The 24818-nt window shown below is 45.1% G+C and overlaps 1 long non-coding RNA gene across 1 annotated transcript; it reads right to left on the bottom strand.

The window, feature by feature from the left end:
- Positions 1-1323: 1323 nt before the first annotated feature.
- On the bottom strand, positions 1324-22564 carry LOC116971412. The gene is made up of 3 exons (XR_004411495.1): positions 22553-22564; positions 17202-17206; positions 1324-1462 (listed from the first exon to the last, which is right to left on the bottom strand). It is a non-coding gene; the product is annotated as an uncharacterized LOC116971412 (long non-coding RNA).
- Positions 22565-24818: the final 2254 nt, after the last annotated feature.

The raw sequence follows: 24818 nt of genomic DNA, 5'->3' as shown, positions 1-24818 counted from the left end.
GCCAACGTTTCGGGCCGAAACCCTTCTTTAGTCTGAAGAAGGGTATTGGCCCGAAACGTTGCCTATTCTTTCTCTCCTGATGCTGCCTCACCCGCTGAGTATCTCCAGCATTATAATCTACCACTGTAAATAAGCAAATTACACAGTCGGGAGTTCAAAGTCGTCTTTAATCTGTACACATAGTCTAGCGGTACAGCAGGTTGGTAGTTGTTAGTTCATCGTTACCGCTTCCAAGACTGCCTGGTGTAGCAAGTGGGTGTTGGTATAAAGCATACAGTAAGGTGGGGTTAGTGATGCTATTTCTACTATGATTGGTTCACATGCAATAACCAATCTACATCCTTCCCCGTAAAGAGCGAATATAGTTAAACACTCATGCGACTTCCGAATTTAAACATACTCGCCGTATCTGTCAGGCGGTCTACTAATGCGGCCCGAACGTGTACGGACCAACCCCTCTCTCTCCGTGCCAGAAAAGTTAGTGGGAGAGGGAGGCAGTGAACCCGGAAGTGAGAAAGCAGCAGGGGACACTTGAGGTGACCGATAGGGGGAGCATGCGGGAGAGGTAGTGTTGTTGTTAGTCATAGCCGCCGGTCGCGGTGGGGAACGGGACATGCTGGGACTAGTGGTGGCCACAGCAGCAGACGGCTGGGACAATAAAGGTGGAGCAAAAGGATCGGCTGGTGGAGGTCGTGGTTCCTTTACAGACAGCAAGTGTTGGCGGCTCCGTCGGTACAGGGCGCCATCAACATCGACAAGGTAGGATCGGGGTTCCTTGGACGGGCCAACAACGCAACCTAGACGGGAATGTCCCATAGTAGTTTGCAAGTGGAAGACTTGGCCCCGCAGTAATGGTTTCAGCGAAAGATTTGTCATATGATCGTTTCTGGATGTCGTATTCTCCTGAATGTGCTTCTGGACCGTGGCACCAGCTTCTGCTAGGCAATTGGTATCGGAGGTCGTGTTGTTCTGGACATCAGGCGTTGGGCTGGTGAGCCCAGGACCCTGTCTCTAGCGATGTTTCTGAGGTTTAAAAGGTCGAGGTACACATCCGACTTGGCTAGGTGGGTGCGTTCCATCTAACGGCCCGTTCGGCGAGCCCGTTACTTTGAGGGTATTCGGGGCTGCTCGTGATATGGTGGAAGTTCCATCGGTTGGCAAAGTGTTTGAAAGCGTGGCTGGTAAATTGTCTTCCGTTGTCGGTTTGCAGACGGACAGATGCGCCGAATGTGGAAAAGTGTCTCTGTAGCTTTAGGTTGTTGTCATGCCGTATACCAGGATGTGTCTCTGCCATATACCAGGATATCATCTACGGTGATGGCACACGGGAGTCCTTGGAACAGCTGTTCCATGTTTCTCTGGAAGACTTCGCTGGCCGAGTTGATGCCGAATGGCATCCTGAGAAATTTAAATCTGCCAAACAGTGTGGCAAACGTGGTCAGGTTTGATGACTCGTCATCTACTCGTTCACATGCAATAACCAATCTACAACCTCCAACATTGCAATGGAATGTTACGATCTACGAAGGCACAGTGTGCTTTTTTAAAACCTTTGAACTTCCTTTGGCCGGAGCCCTAGAACCACAGTTCGTGTATATGGGTAGACATTGATTGGACTCATTATTCATAGAAACATAGAAAATAGGTGCAGGAGTAGGCCATTTGGCCCATCGAGCCAGCACCACCATTCAATATGATCATGGCTGATCATCCAGAATCAGTACCCCGTTTCTGCTTTCTCATCATATCCCTTGATTCTGTTAGCCCTCAGAGCTATATCCAACTCTCTCTTGAATACATCCAGTGAATTGGTTGCCACTGCCTTCTGTGGCAGAGAATTCCACAGGTTTACAACTCTCTGGGTGAAAAAGATTTTCCTCATCTCAGTCCTAATTGGCCTCCCCCCTAATTCTTAAACTGTGACCCCTGGTTCATGGACTCCACCAACATCAGGACCATTTTTCCTGCATCTAGCCTGTCCAATCCCTTAATAATTTTATATGTTTCTATAAGATCCTTCTCATCTTTCTAAATTCCAGTGAATATAAGCCCAGTCTATCCATTCTTTCTTCATATATATTTGTGATCACATATGAAACTAACATTCAGTTGTGAATGTAGGTGGATTTACAATATCACATGCAAGCCATCCTATTTCTGTATTAAATGCTCTGACAACCACCAGAAAACCGCTAGTCCAGACAACGTCTTCAATACGTTGCTGATTCTAGATTTGTAGGTTGTCCAGACTTTTTACTGTTACTTGGATTAATATCCAGACAGGCTTTAATTTCAATTTGTTATTAAAATGCTGCACATGAGCACTCCAGACCCTGGCTGTGAACTTTTAGTCTGTACTCCTGTGCTGGCCACACCCCTGGCCTTGGTGGCACACCCTGCTTGTACTCTGGACCTTCAGCTCACATTACAGACTAATGCGTGAGCCAGATTGTCGGGATTTCTGAACAAATAAATGCTGGATGACTGGGACTTAACTGCGGAAGCAGAGGTCAAAAGACATAATTAATTGTGCTCGGGGACGGGTGTGAGCTCAGGGATGGTCGACTTCTGTGTCTGCATTTGCAAAGGTCTGCTGTCAAGATCGATGTATTACCTCTGTTGATGGGCAGCCCTAGAAAGGTCATCCTCATTGCAAATCTGGGATGGAGATGAAACTGCTCTGAATACGGTGCACAGCTAAAAACTGTAGTGATAATAATGCTGGTATTTTAGGAACAGCGTGAATGCTTACATTTATGATTATAGCGAATAAGGAACTATGCCGTTATAGTAACGTTAATGTTAGAAAAAAGTGTCAACTGTGTTGTGAAAATGCAAATTAAAACAGGCTGATCTGTGCCACTTCTAGAGAGTCCTTTTGACGAGCTAATGATGTTATAATCCCCTCAGAAATTGCGAATGAAAGGATAATTCCACTCATGTCATCCCCTTTTGGTGATTTAGTGATGTCATTATGTCTTTTCATTCGGGTTTTCTAAGCTTGTCACATCTGGGATGTCATAATTGCCATACACAGAAAACGTGTTAATTAGTTAAAAATAATGGTCTTTTGTAGGTGAAGGTAACTTGAACTTTGCTTTGTGTGTGAAACTTCAGTTCAATACCACTGGAGTACTCTCTTTAATGACTGTTTAATGACAGTTCCGTCACTCTACAGATAATTCAGCATTGAGTGTTGTGTAGAGATTTCCAGAGCTTTGTTTTGCACAGAAAGCACACTTAGGTGCCGCAGAATAGTCATGCTACTTATGTACGTTCAATCAGATGGAGTCGGAGCAACTTGTCATTTGAGCCAGGTGGTAGAATATCTCCCCTATGTTTCAAATCTCCATATGCTTTGATGCAGCATCATATCTCAGTGAGAAGTTCAATTTCTGTCCAGGATGGGGTTCAAGAGGCATGATGATAAAACCAAAATACAAGGAATTCCATGGCAGGATTAAGTTATATTCTAAAATTAATTGGGAAAATATTTTTGTCTGTGTGAAGTTTGCCTGTCCTCATAGTGATTGCATGAGTTATCTCCTCTCTACCAAAGATTTTTTTGGGTTTGAAGGTCAATTGAGCACCATAAATTATCCCAAGTGTAACGATTAATGGAATGGGGAATGGGGGTGGTGCGTGCATCTGTGTGGGAATAAAACATAGAGGTGCAGGAGGAGGCCATTCGGCCCTTCGAGCCTGCACCGCCATTCAATATGATCATGGCTGATCATCCAACTCAGTATCCTGTACCTGCCTTCTCTCCATACCCCCTGATCCCTTTAGCCATAAGGGCCACATCTAACTCCCTCTTAAATATAGCCAATGAACTGGCCTCAACTACCTTTTGTGGCAGAGAAAACTGGCCTCAACTACGTTCTGTGGCAGAGAAAACAGATTAAGGTAGAATTAGGATAAACATTGGTTCTTGATGTTTAGTGTTTACCCAGGGGGCAAAAGAACCTGTTCATGCTGATCCTCTATAACTATAATATAATAAAGTCATGTAATAGAAGAATTAGGCCATTCGGCCCATCAAGCCTACTCCACCATTCAATCATGGCTGATCTATCTCTCCCTCCTAACCTTATTCTCCTGCCTTCTCCTCATAACTCCTGACACCCGTACTAATCAAGAGACTATCTATCTCTGCCTCAAAAATATCCATTGAAGGCCTACACAGCCTTAAGTGGCAGGGAATTCCACAGATTCCCCACCCTCTGACTAAAGAAATGCATTGTCATCACCTTCCTAAAGGAACATCCTTTAATTCTGAGGCTATGACCTTTACTCCTAGACTCTCCCAATAGTGGAAACATCCTCTCCACTCTATTCGGGCCTTTCACTATTCGGTGTGTTTCAATGAGGTTACCCCCCTCATTCTTCTAAACTCTAGCGAGTACAGGTCCAGTGCCGTCAAATGCTCATCATAAGTTAACACACTAATTCCTGGGATCATTCTTGTAAACCTCGTCTGGACCCTCTCCAGGGCCAGTACACCCTTCCTCAGATATGAGGCTCAAGGCTCCTTTCAGTCTCAGTAGCTCGCTTCTGCTTCCACTCACCTCACAGCAGAAAAAGAAGACTTCTTTGAACCCTGTTATTTGGCAAAGAGAAGCAAGATGAACTCATTCCAAATGGCTGGGAGATTTCATGCTGTCATGCAGATGGCAGGAGGACTGGTTTGCTTTTCCTTTGTTTACATTCATCTTTGAGTGTTCCAGCACGAAAGGTGAAATCTAGCAGGACATTAGCATACTACTGAAGTTTGACATGCTACCAAAACAGCAAAACAGAAGCATAAAAATAATTCAGCTATTTTTGCTGCAGTTCTTCACCACTGCCTCTACTAGCAAAAATGGACAACGGGAGACTATTTTACAGCTTCTACTGCACACAACATCACAGTGCTCACTGGCAGTTAGTGCATCAGAATAGGCCAGGAGAAGGTTAAGCCCTCAATCTTCGTAGAAATTGAGAAGGGAAAAGAATACCACTGAGAACAAAACATCTGAATGACCCAAAAGATCTAGACATATTACTATTTGCCATGAAATAGAAACACAATTTTTCCTAAATCTGTAGCAGGACTGGGATTTCTGTAACATTAAACTTTTAAGTTATGCAATCACAACTTGTGCTCACTTAATTATGATTTTTATTACATTGTTCGGCAATCAAGGGATGCCAATATTTAACAAAAGGAAAATGGCAGCAAACATTGGTAGAGGGACTGTGACAGCAGTAGGCCGGGGCAGAAATGTATTCAAGAGTCCAACAGCAGGTTGTTGGAGATGGGTTTGCAGTAAGAGTTGGAGGGTAGCAGTGAGAGTTGGGAGGCTGCAGTAGTAACGGACGGCTGGTGATCATAAGGTAGTAAGATCATATGTGAAATGTCTAGAATTAGGCAATTCTGCCCATCAACTCTACTCGCCATTCAATCATGGCTGATCTATCTCTCCCTCCTAACGCCATTCTCATGCTGCTCCTCGGGTTTTGGCTCCACTTTAGTCCGACGCTATTGATTTTTGGGCACCCGATACAGAGGGGGGAGGGTCGGGAGTGAGGAAGGGGTCTCCCTGTCGGTCTGCTCCTGGGCCTGGCCAAGATGGCCATTCGCGGGTTCAGGCAGTGGCCAGTTGACGGCCGCACAGCGGTCGGCTGCCTGCCCCTTTTCCGGGGTTACGCCCGTGCATGCGTGTCCCTGGAGAGGGAACACACGGTTCTCTGGAGGCCTTCCGTGAACGCTGGTCACCGCGGGAGGTCGAATGTATTGTTGATAAAAATGTCAATATTTTAATTTGTTAACTTTGTTTGTAAAATGCCAATATAGGCATTCTTTGATCGTGTTACTACTTTGTATTTGTGTTTGTTCTGAATAAAAGCATTTTGTATGATAAAAAAAATTATCCTGCCTTCTTCCAATAACCTCTGACACCCGTACTAATCAAGAACCTATCTATCTCTGCCTTAAATATATCCACTGACTTTACCTCCACAACCTTCTGTGACAAAGAATTCCTCAGATTCACCACCCACTGACTAAAGAATTTCCTCCTCATCTCCTTCCTAAAAGAACATCCTTTAATTCTGAGGCTATGACCTCTAGTCCTAGACTCTCCCACTAGTGGAAATATCCTCTCTATCCAAGCCTTTCGCTGTTCTGTATGTTTCAATGAGGTCCCCTGCTCATTCTTCTAAACTCTAGCAAATATAGGCCCACGTGCCATCAAACGCTCATCATATGTTAACCTACTAATTCCTGGAATCATAGTATCACAGTGGGAGTTGGTCAGGTACTGTGGTAGGAGTTGCGTAGGTGTAGGGTGGGAGTTGTGTGGGAACAGAGGTGGGATCACTGGTGGGAGTTGGATGGGTGTAGGGATGGGAGCTGAGGCATATGCGGTAAAGGGAATTAGACAGGTGGGATGGGGGTTTGTGTACGACAACAGAGTTGGTGGGTGGGAGTCAAGGGCTCACGCTGAGTCAGAGGTGACTACATTACGAATTATGGGAATGACACAGGGTTTTGGAAGGTGAAGGGAATGGAAGGTTGGCGATGAAGACTGCAACATTTGATGGAGGGAAGGTGAGACTAGGGTGATTATGGGAGCCCAGTCGGGTAGCAGTGGGAATCGCTGGGGGGAGTCGTGTGAGCCATGGGAGACAGTGGAAGTCGAAGAGCAGAAGACGGAACTGTGGTGGGAGGTTGGTTGGAGATGGGAGACTGGAGTGCGCAGTGTGAGTGGGGATGAGATACAGGGGGAATCAGAGGGCAGTGGGAGTCAGGGAAAGAGCAGTGGTGGCTGGGAAAGAGTCAGAGATGAGAGTTGGTACGTTTCTGTTGATAGTGGGGTGTCCATGTGGTAAAGGTCACAGCCAAGCGGGTGGAATTGGGCAATTGTTTCAGCAGTTGGTGGGGTAGGGGAGGGATTTGGAGGCATCTGTGGAGAAGGCCAGGAGGAGAGGTGAGAGTAGGCAGCAAGAGTTGTGATGCTGTCAGGAGGAGTAGTTAAACATGTAATTGGAGCAGAGAGATAATGGCACCCATTGTGTTGGGCTACATTTAGTTCATGGGATCCAGGATGTATTCTGCAACATAACAGCATGATTTGTATCCTTCTTAAGCTTGGTGCAATTGGCCGAGACTTCTTTCCTAAGAATGCCTTCAAAGGTGCATGATCTAGTCTGTATAGTCTAGTCTGTATAGTGCACAATTGAATGAGCCCGATATTGATGGAAATGTCAGCATTTTCTAAAGATGGTGAACTGAAATGCTGCTATATGTGCCACAACAGCATTTGATGAATGGGAAGTTCTGGCCAGTATTCATTTTTCAATCATCATCATCATCATCTTTTATTGTCATCTTGCAAAGCAACAGTTGTACAGTGCAAAATGAGAAGACGTTTCCCAGGAAATACCGGAGCATCGCACATTTCACGCATAAAATAAAAACAATAAAAAAACCAATCCAGTTCCTGATAAAACAGTACGAATAGTTTTAAAAAGTGCAGGTAAAAACAGCAATATTAAAATACAAGTAAAAACAGTCATAAAATGACCAGGGCAACTGATTTAAGTGGCCCGAGCCAGTGCCAGAGTTATTACTCAGTGCCAGTTATTAAATTGTCAGTGCAAAAGCAGCAGAATCAGGTGGAGTGACTGTTTAGCAGCCTCACAGCCTGTGGAAGGAAGCTGTTTAGCAGTCTGGTTGTCTGGACTTTGATGCTACGGTATCTCTTGCCTGATGGCAGGAGATCTAGATGTGTATGGAGTGGGTACAGTCTGTCCTTTGCTATGCTCAGTGCTTTTTTTCAGGCAGTGGCTCTGGAACAGTTCTTGTACTGAGGGTAGCGAGACGCCAATGATCCTCTCTGCTCCCCTCACTACCCTCTGCAGAGACTTCCTGTCTGAGCAGTTGCAGGTGGAGTACCACATGTTCATGCAGTACGTGTGTACAGGCTCCACCGTGCCCCTGTAAAAAGTCCTGAGGATGTTGATAGGGAGTGAGGCCTGTTTGAGTTTCCTCAGGTAGTGCAGCCGCTGATGGGCCCGTTTGACAATCCCAGTGATGTTCCTGGACCAAGTGAGATTGTCTGCGATTTGCACTCCGAGGAACTTTATGCTCTCCACTCTCTCCACTGTGGTGCCACTGATGTTGAGGGGTGTGTGTTTGGGCTGCGACCTTCTGAAGTCGACAATCATCTCCTTTGTTTTGTCTACGTTTAATTCTAAATTGTTGTTGCCACACCAGTCCACTAGTTGTTTCACTTCCTCCCTGTACATTGTTTCATCCTCTCCACTGATGAGTCCCACCATTGTGGTGTCATCTGTGAATTTTATAATCCTGTTGTCCCTGAATCTAGCAGCGCAGTCATGTGTGAGCAGTGTGAACAACAGCGGGCTGAGCACACAGCCTTGAGGGGAGCCGGTGCTCAGCGTGATCGAGCCTGAGGTGTTAGAATAGAAGAAGAATAGAATAGAATAGAATGCAATTTATTGTCATTCAAACCTAGGTTTGAACGAAATATCATTTCTACAGTTTTTTACATTACAAAACAATCCAAGACCCACACTTAACACAGTTTACATAAACATCCATCACAGTGAGTCTCCAACATCTCCTCACTGTGATGGAAGGCAAAGTCTTTATCTCTTCCCTTTGTTCCTTCTCCCGTGGTCCAGCAGTCCAACTGCAGTGTCGAGGCGAACTGGGGCTCCGATGTTAAAGCCCCCGGCGGGCGATGGTAAGTCCTGAGGCCGTTTAAGCCGCGCCTGGCGATGTTAGGCCCCGGCTCCATGTCCTTAAACCCGCGATTCCAGCGGGAGAAGTCGCCGTTGCGGAGCTCGGAAAAGCGGTCTCCCACCAGGGACTTGGAGCTCCCGATGTTCCCGTCCACCGGGTCTGCGGCCGGTGCCTCCGAACTCCAAAAGTCGGGTCGCAGCCGCACGCCACCACAGCTCTTCCCGCTCCGAAGTTGGCCAGCTCCGCAATGTCAGTTCCGCAGGCTCTGCAACTGGAGCCCCCAGGTTAGTCCCGGCCGGAGGTCGCCGCCGGCTCCACGATGTTAGGCCCAACGACATCCGAGACCCGACAGGGAATAGTCGGGTCCCCGCACAGGGAAGAGATTTAAACGGTTTCCCCCACAGCCCCCCCACCACCCCCCACATATACACAGCTAAAAAAAATAATAAAAACTAACTCAAGACATACATTTAACAAGACAAAAACAAAGCAAACTAAGACTAAACAAACTCCGATCTAGAAAGGTGGAAAATCCCAGGGACAACGGGATGAATGGTGAAACCAGCCGGCAACAAAGCGCCGAGGAGGATTTAGCCTTGTGTTCGACTTAAGGCAAGTGAATAAAATCCATGTTTCCAGAGTGGGTGTGCCAGGAGAGGTGCTCAGATTAAAAGCCTAGAAAAAAGAAAACAAGAAAACCGCGGCAAAGACAACGTAGATGACCGGACCCGGTGATAGCAAAAGAAAGAGAGGGCGTGAAGAAACCAAAAGGATGGAAAGGATTTGCGTAAAATAAGAGTCAAGGAGAGGTTGAGAGTGTTTGTGAATGGCAGATGTGTTATAGAGTGGCCCACATCCGGAAAAACTAGAAAACGATTTGAGAGGGGAAGGGGGGCACAAAAAAAATGAAGAAAGAGGAAGGAGGGGTGAGGGAGTGGATGTTTGAGGAGAAGGAGAAAAAGAAAAGAAGACTTAGAGAGGGTAAGAAGGAAGACAAGGTTTTTCTTGCCGAGAGAGATAAAAACCCACTTTCAGAAGAAATGTGCAAACGACGTATCTTAAAATTATTGAACAAAAAATACTGAGAAGGCACTCATGAAATGATACTCGTTTAATTGGGCCAAGAAAAAGCAAAGAAGACACATATCGGTATTCTGATGAAATCTCGTGAACAATGTGGTAAGAAAAATTACACTTTAAAACAAAATCCTTACTCTTTGTGGACAAGCATGGCAGCCGTTTTTTGCACACAACCAACTTTCATGTCGAACACAAGAGCTAAATGATCACATCTTGCATTTAATGTTGCTGATTGGGATAACACCATCATCCCACAGAGACTTGTGGAGAAACTAACCCTGCTGGGCCTCAACACCACCCGGTGTCACTGGATCCTGGACTTTCTGACAGAGAGACCGCAGTCAGTCCGTGTTGGTTTTATTTTTGTCTTGTTAAATGTATGTCTTGAGTTAGTTTTTATTATTTTTTTTAGCTGTGTATATGTGGGGGGTGGTGGGGGGGCTGTGGGGGAAACCGTTTAAATCTCTTCCCTGTGCGGGGACCCGACTATTCCCTGTCGGGTCTCGGATGTCGTTGGGCCTAACATCGTGGAGCCGGCGGCGACCTCCGGCCGGGACTAACCTGGGGGCTCCAGTTGCAGAGCCTGCGGAACTGACATTGCGGAGCTGGCCAACTTCGGAGCGGGAAGAGCTGTGGTGGCGTGCGGCTGCGACCCGACTTTTGGAGTTCGGAGGCACCGGCCGCAGACCCGGTGGACGGGAACATCGGGAGCTCCAAGTCCCTGGTGGGAGACCGCTTTTCCGAGCTCCGCAACGGCGACTTCTCCCGCTGGAATCGCGGGTTTAAGGACGTGGAGCCGGGGCCTAACATCGCCCGGCGTGGCTTAAACGGCCTCAGGACTTACCATCGCCCGCCGGGGGCTTTAACATCGGAGCCCCAGTTCGCCTCGACACTGCAGTTGGACTGCTGGACCACGGGAGAAGGAACAAAGGGAAGAGATAAAGACTTTGCCTTCCATCACAGTGAGGAGATGTTGGAGACTCACTGTGATGGATGTTTATGTAAACTGTGTTAAGTGTGGGTCTTGGATTGTTTTGTAATGTAAAAAACTGTAGAAATGATATTTCGTTCAAACCTAGGTTTGAATGACAATAAATTGCATTCTATTCTATTTTATACTTCTTCTATTCTAACACCTCAGGCTCGATCACGCTGAGCACCGGCTCCCCTCAAGGCTGTGTGCTCAGCCCGCTGTTGTTCACACCGCTCACACATGACTGTGCTGCTAGATTCAGGGACAACAGGATTATAAAATTCACAGATGACACCACAATGGTGGGACTCATCAGTGGACAGGATGAAACAATGTACAGGGAGGAAGTGAAACAACTAGTGGACTGGTGTGGCAACAACAATTTAGAATTAAACGTAGACAAAACAAAGGAGATGATTGTCGACTTCAGGAGGTCGCAGCCCAAACACACACCCCTCAACATCAGTGGCACCACAGTGGGGAGAGTGGAGAGCATAAAGTTCTTCAGAGTGCAAATCGCAGACAATCTCACTTGGTCCAGGAACAACACTGGGATTGTCAAACGGGCCCATCAGCGGCTGCACTACCTGAGGAAACTGAAACAGGCCTCACTCCCTATCAACATCCTCAGGACTTTTTACAGGGGCACGGTGGAGTCTGTACTCACGTACTGCATGAACATGTGGTACTCCAACTGTAATTGCTCAGACAGGAAGTCTCTGCAGAGGGTAGTGAGGGGAGCAGAGAGGATCATTGGCGTCTCGCTACCCTCAGTACAAGAACTGTTCCAGAGCCGCTGCCTGAAAAAAAGCACTGAGCATAGCAAAGGACAGACTGTACCCACTCCATACACATCTAGATCTCCTGCCATCAGGCAAGAGATACCGTAGCATCAAAGCCCGGACAACCAGACTGTTAAACAGTTTCCTTCCACAGGCTGTGAGGCTGCTAAACAGTCACTCCACCTGATTCTGCTGCTTTTGCACTGACAATTTAATAACTGGCACTGAGTAATAACTCTGGCACTGGCTCGGGCCACTTAAATCAGTTGCCCTGGTCATTTTATGACTGTTTTTACTTGTATTTTAATATTGCTGTTTTTACCTGCACTTTTTAAAACTATTCGTACTGTTTTATCAGGAACTGGATTGTTTTTTTTATTGTTTTTATTTTATGCGTGAAATGTTTAAGTTTATGTGCGATGCTCCGGTATTTCCTGGGAAACGTCTTCTCATTTTGCACTGTACAACTGTTGCTTTGCAAGATGACAATAAAAGATGATGATGATGATGATTGAAAAATGAATACTGGCCAGAACTTCCCGTTCATCAAATGCTGTTGTGGCACATATAGCAGCATTTCAGTTCACCATCTTTAGAAAATGCTGACATTTCCATCAATATCGGGCTCATTCAATTGTGCACTATACAGACTAGACTATACAGACTAGATCATGCACCTTTGAAGGCATTCTTAGGAAAGAAGTCTCGGCCAATTGCACCAAGCTTAAGAAGGATACAAATCATGCTGTTATGTTGCAGAATACATCCTGGATCCCATGAACTAAATGTAGCCCAACACAATGGGTGCCATTATCTCTCTGCTCCAATTACATGTTTAACTACTCCTCCTGACAGCATCACAACTCTTGCTGCCTACTCTCACCTCTCCTCCTGGCCTTCTCCACAAATGCCTCCAAATCCCTCCCCTACCCCACCAACTGCTGAAACAATTGCCCAATTCCACCCGCTTGGCTGTGACCTTTACCACATGGACACCCCACTATCACCAGAAACGTACCAACTCTCATCTCTGACTCTTTCCATGCCACCACCGCTCTTTCCCTGACTCCCACTGCCCTCTGATTCCCCCTGTATCTCATCCCCACTCACACTGCGCACTCCAGTCTCCCATCTCCAACCAAACTTCCACCACAGTTCCGTCTTCTGCTCTTCGACTTCCACTGTCTCCCATGGCTCACACGACTCCCCCCAGCGATTCCCACTGCTGCCCAACTGGGCTCCCATAATCACCCTAGTCTCACCTTCCCTCCATCAAATGTTGCAGTCTTCATCGCCAACCTTCCATTCCCTTCACCTTTCAAAACCCTGTGTCATTCCCATAATTCGTAATGTAGTCACCTCTGACTCCCACCCACCAACTCTGCTGTCGTACACAAACCCCCATCCCACCTGTCTAACTCCCTTTACCGCATATGCCTCAGCTCCCATCCCTACACCCATCCAACTTCCACCAGTGATCCCACCTCTGTTCCCACACAACTCCCACCCTACACCTACGCAACTCCTACCACAGTACCTGACCAACTCCCACTGTGATACTATGATTCCAGGAATTAGTAGGTTAACATATGATGAGCGTTTGATGGCACGTGGGCCTATATTTGCTAGAGTTTAGAAGAATGAGCGGGGGACCTCATTGAAACATACAGAACAGCGAAAGGCTTGGATAGAGAGGATGTGGAGAGGATATTTCCACTAGTGGGAGAGTCTAGGACTAGAGGTCATAGCCTCAGAATTAAAGGATGTTCTTTTAGGAAGGAGATGAGGAGGAATTTCTTTAGTCAGTGGGTGGTGAATCTGAGGAATTCTTTGTCGCAGAAGGTTGTGGAGGTAAAGTCAGTGGATATATTTAAGGCAGAGATAGATAGGTTCTTGATTAGTACGGGTGTCAGAGGTTATTGGAAGAAGGCAGGATAATTTTTTTTTTCATACAAAATGCTTTTATTCAGAACAAACACAAATACAAAGTAGTAACACGATCAAAGAATGCCTATATTGGCATTTTACAAACAAAGTTAACAAATTAAAATATTAACATTTTTATCAACAATACATTCGACCTCTCGCGGTGACCAGCGTTCACGGAAGGCCTCCAGAGAACCGTGTGTTCCCTCTCCAGGGACACGCATGCACGGGCGTAACCCCGGAAAAGGGGCAGGCAGCCGACCGCTGTGCGGCCGTCAACTGTCCACTGCCTGAACCCGCGAATGGCCATCTTGGCCAGGCCCAGGAGCAGACCGACAGGGAGACCCCTCCCCCTCTGTGCCCAAAAATCAATAGCGTCGGACTAAAGTGGAGCCAAAACCTGAGGAGCAGCATGAGAATGGTGTTAGGAGGGAGAGATAGATCAGCCATGATTGAATGGCGAGTAGAGTTGATGGGCAGAATGGCTTAATTCTAGACATTTCACATATGGTCTTACTACCTTATGATCACCAGCCGTCCGTTACTACTGCAACCTCCCGGCTCTCACTGCTACCCTCCAACTCTTACTGCAAACCCATCTCCAACAACCTGCTGTTGGACTCTTGAATACATTTCTGCCCCGGCCTACTGCTGTCACAGTCCCTCTACCAATGTTTGCTGCCATTTTCCTTTTGTTAAATATTGGCATCCCTTGATTGCCGAACAATGTAATAAAAATCATAATTAAGTGAGCACAAGTTGTGCTTGCATAACTTAAAAGTTTAATGTTACAGAAATCCCAGTCCTGCTACAGATTTAGGAAAAATTGTGTTTCTATTTCATGGCAAATAGTAATATGTCTAGATCTTTTGGGTCATTCAGATGTTTTGTTCTCAGTGGTATTCTTTTCCCTTCTCAATTTCTACGAAGATTGAGGGCTTAACCTTCTCCTGGCCTATTCTGATGCACTAACTGCCAGTGAGCACTGCGATGTTGTGTGCAGTAGAAGCTGTAAAATAGTCTCCCGTTGTCCATTTTTGCTAGGAGAGGCAGTGGTGAAGAACTGCAGCAAAAATAGCTGAATTATTTTTATGCTTCTGTTTTGCTGTTTTGGTAGCATGTCAAACTTCAGTAGTATGCTAATGTCCTGCTAGATTTCACCTTTCGTGCTGGAACACTCAAAGATGAATGTAAACAAAGGAAAAGCAAACCAGTCCTCCTGCCATCTGCATGACAGCATGAAATCTCCCAGCCATTTGGAATGAGTTCATCTTGCTTCTCTTTGCCAAATAACAGGGTTAAAAGAAGTCTTCTTTTTCTGCTGTGAGGTGAGTGGAAGCAGAAGCGAGCTACTGAGACTGAAAGGAGCCTTGAGCCTCATATCTGAGGAAGGGTGTACTGGCCCTGGAGAGGGTCCAGACGAGGTTTACAAGAATGATCCCAGGAATGAGTGTGTTAACTTATGATGAGCATTTGACGGCACTGGACCTGTACTCGCTAGAGTTTAGAAGAATGAGGGGGGTAACCTCATTGAAACACACCGAATAGTGAAAGGCCCGAATAGAGTGGAGAGGATGTTTCCACTATTGGGAGAGTCTAGGAGTAAAGGTCATAGCCTCAGAATTAAAGGATGTTCCTTTAGGAAGGTGATGACAATGCATTTCTTTAGTCAGAGGGTGGGGAATCTGTGGAATTCCCTGCCACTTAAGGCTGTGTAGGCCTTCAATGGATATTTTTGAGGCATAGATAGATAGTCTCTTGATTAGTACGGGTGTCAGGAGTTATGAGGAGAAGGCAGGAGAATAAGGTTAGGAGGGAGAGATAGATCAGCCATGATTGAATGGTGGAGTAGGCTTGATGGGCCGAATGGCCTAATTCTTCTATTACATGACTTTATTATATTATAGTTATAGAGGATCAGCATGAACAGGTTCTTTTGCCCCCTGGGTAAACACTAAACATCAAGAACCAATGTTTATCCTAATTCTACCTTAATCTGTTTTCTCTGCCACAGAACGTAGTTGAGGCCAGTTTTCTCTGCCACAGAAGGTAGTTGAGGCCAGTTCATTGGCTATATTTAAGAGGGAGTTAGATGTGGCCCTTATGGCTAAAGGGATCAGGGGGTATGGAGAGAAGGCAGGTACAGGATACTGAGTTGGATGATCAGCCATGATCATATTGAATGGCGGTGCAGGCTCGAAGGGCCGAATGGCCTCCTCCTGCACCTCTATGTTTTATTCCCACACAGATGCACGCACCACCCCCATTCCCCATTCCATTAATCGTTACACTTGGGATAATTTATGGTGCTCAATTGACCTTCAAACCCAAAAATCTTTGGTAGAGAGGAGATAACTCATGCAATCACTGTGAGGACAGGCAAACTTCACACAGACAAAAATATTTTCCCAATTAATTTTAGAATATAACTTAATCCTGCCATGGAATTCCTTGTATTTTGGTTTTATCATCATGCCTCTTGAACCCCATCCTGGACAGAAATTGAACTTCTCACTGAGATATGATGCTGCATCAAAGCATATGGAGATTTGAAACATAGGGGAGATATTCTACCACCTGGCTCAAATGACAAGTTGCTCCGACTCCATCTGATTGAACGTACATAAGTAGCATGACTATTCTGCGGCACCTAAGTGTGCTTTCTGTGCAAAACAAAGCTCTGGAAATCTCTACACAACACTCAATGCTGAATTATCTGTAGAGTGACGGAACTGTCATTAAACAGTCATTAAAGAGAGTACTCCAGTGGTATTGAACTGAAGTTTCACACACAAAGCAAAGTTCAAGTTACCTTCACCTACAAAAGACCATTATTTTTAACTAATTAACACGTTTTCTGTGTATGGCAATTATGACATCCCAGATGTGACAAGCTTAGAAAACCCGAATGAAAAGACATAATGACATCACTAAATCACCAAAAGGGGATGACATGAGTGGAATTATCCTTTCATTCGCAATTTCTGAGGGGATTATAACATCATTAGCTCGTCAAAAGGACTCTCTAGAAGTGGCACAGATCAGCCTGTTTTAATTTGCATTTTCACAACACAGTTGACACTTTTTTCTAACATTAACGTTACTATAAGGGCATAGTTCCTTATTCGCTATAATCATAAATGTAAGCATTCACGCTGTTCCTAAAATACCAGCATTATTATCACTACAGTTTTTAGCTGTGCACCGTATTCAGAGCAGTTTCATCTCCATCCCAGATTTGCAATGAGGATGACCTTTCTAGGGCTGCCCATCAACAGAGGTAATACATCGATCTTGACAGCAGACCTTTGCAAATGCAGACACAGAAGTCGACCATCCCTGAGCTCACACCCGTCCCCGAGCACAATTAATTATGTCTTTTGACCTCTGCTTCCGCGGATAAGTCCCAGTCATCCAGCATTTATTTGTTCAGAAATCCCGACAATCTGGCTCACACATTAGTCTGTAATGTGAGCTGCAGGTCCAGAGTACAAGCAGGGTGTGCCACCAAGGCCAGGGGTGTGGCCAGCACAGGAGTACAGACTAAAAGTTCACAGCCAGGGTCTGGAGTGCTCATGTGCAGCATTTTAATAACAAAATGAAATTAAAGCCTGTCTGGATATTAATCCAAGTAACAGTAAAAAGTCTGGACAACCTACAAATCTAGAATCAGCAACGTATTGAAGACGTTGTCTGGACTAGCGGTTTTCTGGTGGTTGTCAGAGCATTTAATACAGAAATAGGATGGCTTGCATGTGATATTGTAAATCCACCTACATTCACAACTGAATGTTAGTTTCATATGTGATCACAAATATATATGAAGAAAGAATGGATAGACTGGGCTTATATTCACTGGAATTTAGAAAGATGAGAAGGATCTTATAGAAACATATAAAATTATTAAGGGATTGGACAGGCTAGATGCAGGAAAAATGGTCCTGATGTTGGTGGAGTCCATGAACCAGGGGTCACAGTTTAAGAATTAGGGGGGAGGCCAATTAGGACTGAGATGAGGAAAATCTTTTTCACCCAGAGAGTTGTAAACCTGTGGAATTCTTTGCCACAGAAGGCAATGGCAACCAATTCACTGGATGTATTCAAGAGAGAGTTGGATATAGCTCTGATGGCTAACAGAATCAAGGGATATGGTGAGAAAGCAGGAACGGGGTACTGATTCTGGATGATCAGCCATGATCATATTGAATGGCGGTGCTGGCTCGATGGGCCAAATGGCCTACTCCTGCACCTATTTTCTATGTTTCTATGAATAATGAGTCCAATCAATGTCTACCCATATACACGAACTGTGGTTCTAGGGCTCCGGCCAAAGGAAGTTCAAAGGTTTTAAAAAAGCACACTGTGCCTTCGTAGATCGTAACATTCCATTGCATTGTTGGAGGTTGTAGATTGGTTATTGCATGAGAACGAGTAGATGACGAGTCATCAAACCTGACCACGTTTGCCACACTGTTTGGCAGATTTAAATTTCTCAGGATGCCATTCCGCATCAATTCGGCCAGCGAAGTCTTCCAGAGAAACATGGAACAGCTGTTCCAAGGACTCCCGTGTGCCATCACCGTAGATGATATCCTGGTATATGGCAGAGACACATCCTGGTATACGGCATGACAACAACCTAAAGCTACAGAGACACTTTTCCACATTCGGCGCATCTGTCCGTCTGCAAACCGACAACGGAAGACAATTTACCAGCCACGCTTTCAAACACTTTGCCAACCGATGGAACTTCCACCATATCACGAGCAGCCCCGAATACCCTCAAAGTAACGGGCTCGCCGAACGGGCCGTTAGATGGAACGCATCCACCTAGCCAAGTCGGATGTGTACCTCGACCTTTTAAACCTCAGAAACATCGCTAGATACAGGGTCCTGGGCTCACCAGCCCAACGCCTGATGTCCAGAACAACACGACCTCCGATACCAATTGCCTAGCAGAAGCTGGTGCCACAGGTGCTGAAGCCAGCTGCGGTCCAGAAGCACATTCAGGAGAATACAACATCCAGAAACGATCATATGACAAGTCTTTCGCTGAAACCATTACTGCGGGGCCAAGTCTTCCACTTGCAAACTACTATGGGACATTCCCGTCTAGGTTGCGTTGTTGGCCCGTCCAAGGAACCCCGATCCTACCTTGTCGATGTTGATGGCGCCCTGTACCGACAGAGCCGCCAACACTTGCTGTCTGTAAAGGAACTACGACCTCCACCAGCCGATCCTTTTGCTCCACCTTTATTGTCCCAGCCGTCTGCTGCTGTGGCCACCACTAGTCCCAGCATGTCCCGTTTTCCACCGCGACCGGCGGCTATGACTAACAACAACACTACCTCTCCCGCATGCTCCCCCTATCGGTCACCTCAAGTGTCCCCTGCTGCTTTCTCACTTCCGGGTTCACTGCCTCCCTCTCCCACTAACTTTTCTGGCACGGAGAGAGAGGGGTTGGTCCGTACACGTTCGGGCCGCATTAGTAGACCGCCCGACAGATACGGCGAGTATGTTTAAATTCGGAAGTCGCATGAGTGTTTAACTATATTCGCTCTTTACGGGGAAGGATGTAGATTGGTTATTGCATGTGAACCAATCATAGTAGAAATAGCATCACTAACCCCACCTTACTGTATGCTTTATACCAACACCCACTTGCTACACCAGGCAGTCTTGGAAGCGGTAACGATGAACTAACAACTACCAACCTGCTGTACCGCTAGACTATGTGTACAGATTAAAGACGACTTTGAACTCCCGACTGTGTAATTTGCTTATTTACAGTGGTAGATTATAATGCTGGAGATACTCAGCGGGTGAGGCAGCATCAGGAGAGAAAGAATAGGCAACGTTTCGGGCCAAAACCCTTCTTCAGACTAAAGAAGGGTTTCGGCCCGAAACGTTGCCTATTTCCTTTGCTGCCTCACCCACTGAGTTTTTCCAGCATTTTTGCCTACCTTCGATTTTCCAGCATCTGCAGTTCCTTCTTAAACAGTATCATGTTCGGTGCCTATTTGCAGTTCCACCATTGACCTGCGGGTGCTAAAAAGTGCACCTGAAGGCACTTCCACAGTCTTGGAACAAGGTGAGCCCTGGCATCGACATCTATGCCCCAGGGTGAAGAGGTGAAGCCAGGTTGGGGTGAGTGGAGAAAGGTCCATGTGCCCAGGGCAGTATTTTTGTCGGGCCCAGAGAAGCTGGAGGAGCAGCTTTGGAAAGGTAATGTTTGCATTTGACTTTTCCGGAGCCAAAGAGACCAGTCACTGGTCTTTTCAGGTAAAAGCACGTATGCTACCCACTTCAATTCTAACGTATCTGAAGTGAGAGAACTCTGTACTACATGGAAGCAAACCCCTAGGTCCAGCCCATCCATGCTAACATTTATGTTGTTTGGTGTTTTTTTAATATTCAATCCAATCTTCTGACCTTCTATCCAACTTTCTACAAAAACATGTTTTTACTTTTAGTTTGATACCATCTTCATCCTTTTTCATTAACCAGAATGATGGGTCAGCCCCTTGGAATTTTTTCTTTCCCATTTCATACTCAGAAAGATCCCCTTAACTATCTCCCATTGTATGTCAATTGACCAATCACTTAAACCTAACTTGCCAGTTTACATTTGTTTGGCTTCATGACCTCATATTGTCCAAGTAAAAACATAAAAGATACTAGTCCTGAACTCATTGTTCTTTCACTTAAATATAAGTTCAATTATTTTATATTCACTGCTACCAAGGGATTCCTTCACTGTGAGTTAGTAATGAATTCTATTCCTTGAAAAACACCATGCCTTGTATAGTCCTGAAAATACTCAAGGGTGTCAAGGTGTCAGGGAGAAGGCAGGAGAATGGGGTTGAGAAGGAAAGATAGATCAACTATGATTGAATGGGGCAGTAGACTCGATGGGTTGAATGGTCTACATATGCTGCTATGGCTTATGAACTACCCAGAGAACATCTCAATGAAGATTCCTGTGCAACAGTTTTTTCTACTTTATATTTAAATCAAATGCACCATTGCTTTACCTTTTTGCCAAGCTGATGACAATACTTCATAGCCATGCGGAGAATGCATTGGTCACGCTGAAATGTATGTATACTCTAAGTGATGCCAGGTACTGGTTTACTTTGACCACAATGGTACCTTCCACCTTATCACTACCACCAACACTGCCACCAAGCAGTGTGCAGACCCCAACCAGCCTCCAAAAAATACAACTGAATGCACTCGGCAAGTTCTGCAGCATCTGTGGAGGGACATAGACAAGCAATATTCACTTCCTCTATATCCTTCATGAACTCATCACCCATTCCTTCTTACTTTGGGTTCTCAATTTATCTTCACCCCCATTCCCATCCACCTACCATCCCTCCCTCCGGCTCTACATTTAACTCCCCACCTTACTTTCTTTGCAGATTCAACCATTTGTATTCCATTGTCTCCCTCACTTGCCACCTCATGCCTTGGTTACGATCTCCATTCCCCCACCTGACTTATCTGCCATTCAACCACTCCTTACCCTGGACCCACCTATTCCTTTCCAGCTTCTGGCCCCAATCCTAACCCCGCTCATCTTTCTACCAGCCTGTTCAATCACCATCAGTCTGAGAAATGGTCTCAACCAGAAATGTCATCCATTTCTCTCCACAGATCCTGCCTAACACTGAGTTTCTCTAGCAGTTTGTTCTTTTGCTCCAGGATTCCAGCATCTGCAGTTGCTGTCTCCTCCTTACCTCCCGGCTGTATGGGGTGATGCCAAATTAAGTCATTAACTGCATGAGATACATTTTTTCTAATTGTTTAAGAAAATAAACCACACAGATTAGATATGCGTCACAAACCTTTATTAAGCTTCCACATAATGAAGCCGACACTGGATACCTCAAAGTTGACGCCCATGCTCTGAAAGATAATCTCATTTTCATAAGCGGAGAACCAGAAACACTGATCCACCCAGATATCAGGAAGATGCAGATAATTAGAAAAGCAAATAAACAATTTTCTTTTTTGATATTCTTTTTCATACCAGTAAGATGATACATTTTACATACGGTTTTAAATGCTGGTTTTCTAATATCAGGCAGGTCTCATTGTACTTCCATTTTCCTAACCTAACACCATTCTGATAATAATCTGCCTTCCCGTTCTTGCCACCGAAGTGGATAACCTCACATATATCCACATTATATTGCCTCTGCCTACTCACCCAACCTGTCCAAGTCACCTTGCATCCTCATAGCATCCTCTTCACAGTTCATACAGGCACCCAGCTTTGTTTCATCTGCAAATTTGCTAATGTTACTTTTAATTCCTTCATTTAAATCATTAATATATATTGTAAATAGCTGCGGTCCCAGCACCGAGCCTTGCGGCACCCCACTAGTCATTGCTTGCCATTCTGAAAGGGACCTGTTAATCCCTACTCTTTGTTTCCTGTCTGCCAACCAATTTTCTATCCATATCAATACCCTACCCCCAATACCATGTGCTCTAATTTTGCCCACCAATATCCTATGTGGGACCTTATCAAATGCTTTCTGAAAGTCCAGGTACACTACATCCACTGGCTCTCCCTTGTCCATTTTATTTGTTAGATCCTCAAAAAATTCCAGAAGATTTGTCAAGCATGATTTCCCCTCTGTAAATCCATGCTGACTTGGATCGATCCTGTTACTACTATCCAAATGCGCCGCTATTACATCCTTGATAATCGACTCCAGCATCTTCCCCACCACCGATGTCAGGCTAACTGGTCTATAATTCCCTGCTTTCTCTCTCCCTGCTTTCTTGAAAAGTGGGATAACATTAGCTACCCTCCAATCCACAGAAACTGATCCACAATCTATGGAACATTGGAAAATGATCACCAATGCGTCCACAATTTCTAGAGCCAACTCCTTGAATAGCCTGGGATGCAGACCAGCAGGCCCTGGGAATCTATCTGCCTTCAGTCCCATCAGTTTACCCAACACCATTTCCTGTCTAATGTGAATTTCCATCTGTCACTCTAGGTCCTCTGTCCCCTAGTACATCTGGGAGATTGTTTATGTCTTCCTCAGTGAAGACGGAACCAAAGTACCTGTTCAACTCATCTGCCATTTCCTTGCTCCCCATAATAAACTCACCTGCTTCTGTCGTCAAGGGACCCACATTTGTCTTAACTATTTTTGTCCTCTTCACATATCCTCTTCACATAGCTTTTACTATCCTCCTTTATATTCTTGGCTAGCTTACCTTCGTACTTCCTCTTTTCTCCCCGTATTGCCTTTTTGGTTACCTTCTGTTGATCTTTAAAAGTTTCCCAATCCTCTGGCTTCCCGCTCATCTTTGCTATGATATACATCTTCTCTTTTATTTTTATACTGCCCTTGACTTCCCCTGTCATACTGAATCATACTTTCCCGAGCTGAAGTATTTGATTTTAAAATGAGAAAATGTCAAGTTTCAGAAGGCATCAAGATATTCAACTTTTTGCTATCCTCTCGAATAAAATTAGGCCATGAATTTATCCATAGGAATTTCATTTGCTTTTCATTATGTTTATGCATATTTTCATTGAGGTTATTAAATCTAAATTATTATTTAGGTTAATCATTTTCCATAATGGGCCTAAATATATACAACACGGGCGGCACGGTGAAGCAGCGGTAGAGTCGCTGTCTTCCAGCGCTTACAACGCCAGAGACCCGGGTTCAATCCCGACTACAGGTGCTGTCTGTACGGAGATTGTACATTCACCCCGTGAACACAAGGGTTTTCTCTTAGATCTTCGGTTTCCTCCCACACTCCAAAGACGTACAGGTCTGTAGGTTAATTGGCTTGGTATCAATTTTATATCATCCCTCGTGTGTGTAGGATAATGTTAATGTGCAGGGATCGCTGGTCGGCACGGACTCAGTGGGTCGAAGGGCCTTGTCCCGTGCTGTATCTCTAAACTAAAGAAGGACTGATTTCAGTTGGTAGAGCAGATACAACTATCCTTGTATGTTTGTACAAACTTGGGTATTAAATTACTCACTTAGTTACTCACTTACTACTTATTATGGAAAATGCATGTTAAAATATTTGGATAGATTCATAAATATGTAGGTTAAAACGCACATTTCCTGTAATATATAGTATCACAGGTATAATATCGCGTGCCATCAGGGCCACACAGCTCCAGACCTCAATACAATCTTTGTCCAAACTTACACAAAGGAATTAAATTTCTATAGGTTAGGTGACAGAATTAAACTAACCCTGCCAAAATATATGTCAATGGGAATCAGGAAGAATACCGGCACTTTTCACTGGCTGGACTCATAACTTGCACAAAGGGAAATGCCTGTGGTTGTTGGGAGCAAATGACTTCGGCCCCAAGACGTTGTTTCCAGTGTTCCTTGGGACAATATTCTTGGCCCAAACAACATGAGCTGTTATATCATTGACTTTCACCAGCATAATGCCAGAAGTGTTGGAGTTCACTGATGACTTGAGGATGTTAAGATCATTTTGCAACTCTTCAGATAGTGGGGGGGGGGGGGGGGGGGGGGGAATGCAGGCAGCAGGACATGGATATCATCCAAGCTCAACTGTCAAGTGACATTCATCATAATTAAGGGACAGAAGTTTAGGGGTAACATGAGGGGGAACTTCTTTACTCAGAGAGTGGTAGCGGTGTGGAATGAGCTTCCAGTGGAAGTGGTGGCGGCAGGTTCGTTGGTATCATTTAAGAATAAATTGGATAGGCATATGGATGAGAAGGGAATGGAGGGTTATGGTATGAGTGCAGGCAGGTGGGACTAAGGGAAAAAAAATTGTTCGGCACGGACTTGTAGGGCCGAGATGGCCTGTTTCCGTGCTGTAATTGTTATATGGTTATATGGTTATACAGAGATCAAGCAATATTAATTTCTAATCACAAAAACCTAACCACTAACATCAATAGCATTACCATCAAAACTCCCACTAATAACATTATGTGTATCACTATCGATAAGTAACTTGACTGCACCTGCTAGGTAAATAGTGGTAAAATAAACCCATCAGGGGGTGGGTTTTCTGTGACGAGATGCTCATCTGATTCCCCAAAGCCCTTTTCTGTCATCTAGAGAGCACAAATCAAGGGGAGGATGAGATATTCTCCACTTGCCTGGATGAGAGGAGATTAAACAACATTAACGCTCCTTGACAACAGTTAGAACAAAGAGGCTTATCCACTTTTCCTATCCTTCACATTGAATATTCACTCCCAGCTCCACAGGTGTTGTTTCCACATGAAAATACACTGCAATGAGTGGCCAGATTTCCTCCA

Source organism: Amblyraja radiata, chromosome 1 (assembly GCF_010909765.2).
Source record: "Amblyraja radiata isolate CabotCenter1 chromosome 1, sAmbRad1.1.pri, whole genome shotgun sequence".
NCBI classification, from domain to species: Eukaryota; Metazoa; Chordata; class Chondrichthyes; order Rajiformes; family Rajidae; genus Amblyraja; species Amblyraja radiata.
This window is presented reverse-complemented; position numbering and strand designations above follow the sequence as displayed.